The following is a 3,927-nucleotide window of genomic DNA, read 5'->3' as shown; positions in this document are numbered from 1 at the left end:
AATCCATGTAGTCGATGTCCCTCAAGGATCTATCCTTGGCCCATCCTGTTTCTCACCGACATACTGCCAGGAGGTGAGATCTTCCACAAGCACAGTGTTCGGTTTCACACGTATGCTACAATGTTCAGATCGAACTCCCCTCCATCACTCTCCTTTGCCCCACTGTTACTCAATTATAAAACTGCTTATCATGCTTCCACTACCCATGTCTGTGTTGCCTGAAACTTGACGATTCCAAAAGAGAACCCTGTATTCTCCACCTGATCAAGAATCTGCTCCCTCGATAGGAAATATCCCCTCAGCATTTATCCTGTCAACTCCCTTAAGAATCCTATATTTTTAATTAGATCATCTCTCATTCTTTGAAAATCTAGTCAGTAGATTCCAAACCTGTTTAGTCTCAGCTTAAAAGATAATCCCTCCAAACCAGTGATCATCCTAGTTCATCTTCTCTGAAATGCCTCCAGTGAAGTGATATACTTGCTTGAATAAGTGGACCAAAAAAGCTGCTCACATTCCTCCAGATGTGGTCTTACCAGAAATTTGTACATTTGTCCAAAGACATATATTCCAAACTCTTATACTGCAATACCTTGACATAAGGGATAACATCCCATGCCCTTCCTGATTACCTGTTGCAGCTGCGTGCTCGCTTCGTGTTTCCTGCACAATTATTCCTGAGTCCCTTTGTGTTGCAGTTTTCCACAGTTTTTATCTTTCAAATAACACTGTGTTCTTTGGTTGTCTCCTCAAAAATGAACAACTTCACATTTTCCCACATTATACTCCATTTGCCAACTTGTCGCCCATTTATCAATATCTCTCCATAAACTGTAACCCTCATGGAACTTGACTGTTATCCCTTTTTTATGAGATCCTCCCTCATTCTAATCTTTTTGTTGGGAGCACTGGGCAAGATGACACATAGGTAATTGTTATCTTTTTAAGGGGCATTCTTTCGAATGACTGGGAGAAGCTTACTGTCCATTGTTCAGAATGGAGACAACTTGTCCATCAAGCTGCGTTAGCTTTTCCGGCCCAATGTCTCATTGATGTGGCAGTGCAGCAGCATGGAAGGAAAGAAAAGGAAGCGAATCCTGCTGTCTGCATGTCACTAACTCTTGGCCATTCTTTGCGATGTGTCAAAGACCTGCTGTTCTGTTCAGTGACATGAAGTCCCAAGGTGGAAACTCCTAGAAACCCAAATAGGTTTCCCCCCGAATCAACTGCTGACCTCCACAAGGGATAATGTGTCGTAGGGACAATGCACAGTTATCCTCGGCCAGGAGGAGGGGATGTTGTGAATTTCTACCCTGGACTGACAGTGATGGATTTTATGAATGTGTGTTACAGGATATTACAAGGGGACTTTCAGGTGGGAAACTCAATAATTGTAACACCAAACTCTGACAGAATTACTCAGTTCATCAGGACCTGGATATTCGCATTGTGTGTGAGTATTGTGTTCCTGCTCATTCCCATTTGCCGTGTAAAATTTCTCTCTTAAATCACCCCATTCTCTCAAGAGACCTTCCCTAAAACTTTCAATATATGTCCTGTAATCCTTTTTATGATCAGTTGATGAGTGTACATTTTATCATCCTAATGTATATCTTTTGTAAACACCTCTATCAAAGATCCCCTCAAAATCCTTTGTTACAAGGAGAACAATCTGTTTCCCCATACACCTGATTCCCCAATGGCTGCTTGCTGTCTATAAGACACTCATCCGGATTGTGTTGGAACATTTTCCACTTACCTGCATCAGTGCAGCCCCAACAATATTAAAGAAAGTGAACATCCTCCAGATGAAGCACTGTGTCAGAGTGGTGTCCCATCCACCACATTCAACATGCCCCTCTTCACCACTAAGGCACAGTAGCATCACTGTGCCAAAGGTGAAGTCACCATTGTCCTACCTGACCATAGGGCTGGTTTAACCTGAAGATTACCCCACCCCAGGCAAGGGGAGAGGTTGAGAAGGACAGTCCATCTATTGTAGATGGATATTCTCGATATGTACGAGCAACGCCCAAGTCACATGAAAGAATAATGTCAAAAACAACCCTAACCATGCAACTAAAAACCCTCTTCCTACAACTCATTCTGTTAAATCTCTTCTGCCCCCTATCAGGGACCCTCCCATCCTTCACAATGTGTGGGTGATCTTTGGTTTGCACAGACTCAGCGTGTCTCTGTTCCTGTCTGTGATGTCATTATGCTGTGACAATTGCACTGATCCTCACTGTCTGTAAAGGTGGTAGACACAGAGATCCTCATAACATTTAAGACATATTTAGATGCACACTTGTGATGCCAACGCAGACAAGTCTATGGGCCAAGTGCTGGAAAATTAGATTAGAATAGTTAGGTGGTGGTTTTTAACTGGCACAGGCTGGATGGGCCACAGAGACTTTTTCTGTACTGTAGACCTCTGAGATACTTCATAGAGGAAGATGCCAAGCAATATTTCAAGCTATTTCAGAAAAGGAGATATTAGAATAAATGACTCATGATTGGTCAATGTTTTCGGGAGAAAAGTGAGGTGTAGAGATGAAGCGGTTTACCAGGAAATTCTGGAGCTTGAAGCCCAGGAACTTGAAAGTGCCACCATCAAGTGAAGGAATAAAAATCGGGTATCATCATAAGCACTGTATTAGAGGAAAGCACATATCATTGAGATTTGTGAGGCTGGAGGATATTAGAGACAGGAAGGATTCTGAGACTGGAGAAGATTACAAAAATAGGGAAAAGTGTGATTTTGGAGGAGATTACAGAAATGGTGAGGATTGTGAGGCTGGATTAGTTTTCAAACAAAGGGAGGTTTGTGAAGGTAAAGACAATTACAGAGCGAAGGAAGTTTATATGGGCTGGAGGAATTTCCAGAGATAGGAGGGTTTTGAGGCTGGAGGAGATTACAGGGATATGGAGGTTAGTGAGACTGGAGGAATGTACAGAGATGGTGAGAGTTCTGAGGCTAGAGGGGGATTCCAACGATAGGCAGGTTGTGAGGCTGGAGAGGGATTCCAGCAATGTGGAGGGTGGTGAGGCTCGAGGGTGATGCCTGCAATAGTGCAAGTAGTGAGGCTCGATGGTCATTCTCATGATAGAGAGGGTAGTGAGGTTTGAGGTATGATTCCTGCGATAGAGAGGGTGGTGAGGCTTCAGGGCGGATTATCGTCTAAACAGCACAGTGGTGTACTTACTGCACGTGGAGTGCAGCAGTTATAGAAAGTGGTTCACCACCACTTTCTCCAAATCAAATAAAAATGGGCAATCAATATTAGTCTGGGCAGCAAAGACCACATCCCATAAGTAAATTAAAATTATGATGGGTTTCTGGTTTGGAGAGAGCTAGCAGAAGCTCAGATAATTCTCCTTGGTGCTGATTGGCAATGATTTAGTCGAGTAGTAGATTTGTTTCCAGGATATTAGTTTGCAGAGAGAGAAAAATTATTAACATTGTGGCAACGTTTGGTAACCGCAGAATACAACATTCAGGTAATTGGCAAAGACAGAGTGAAGATTACTTGACTCAGCAAGTTCCCAGGATCTGGAACAGTCTGAATAGCAGCTGGATGCAGATTCAGCAGTTATTCTCAAGAGATTTGGGATTTAACTTTTCAAGGAATGATCAAGAGGGCCGTGGACAAATAGCAGGGGAATTGGGTTAGATTTGCAGCACCTCTAGAGTGAGAGTGAAGCCTTTGACAGGGTTCCACATGGTAGACTGACTAGTAAAGTTAGATCACGTGATTCAGGAAGAGCTTGATAGTTGGAAACAAAATTGGCTTAATTGTAGGAGAGAACGTGGTGCTGGAGGATTTTTCAGAGTGGAGTTCTGTGACCAGCGGTGTTCCACAGCAATCGGTACATGGTGCACTTTTGTTTCTCATTTATATTAATGATTTGGATGAGAATTTAAGG

The sequence above is a fragment of the Rhincodon typus genome, unplaced genomic scaffold (assembly GCF_021869965.1).
Source record: "Rhincodon typus isolate 14 unplaced genomic scaffold, sRhiTyp1.1 hic_rhity00003465, whole genome shotgun sequence".
In the NCBI taxonomy this organism is placed as follows: domain Eukaryota; kingdom Metazoa; phylum Chordata; class Chondrichthyes; order Orectolobiformes; family Rhincodontidae; genus Rhincodon; species Rhincodon typus.
The sequence above is the reverse complement of the archived record's forward strand: the minus strand, read 5'-3'. Positions refer to the sequence as shown.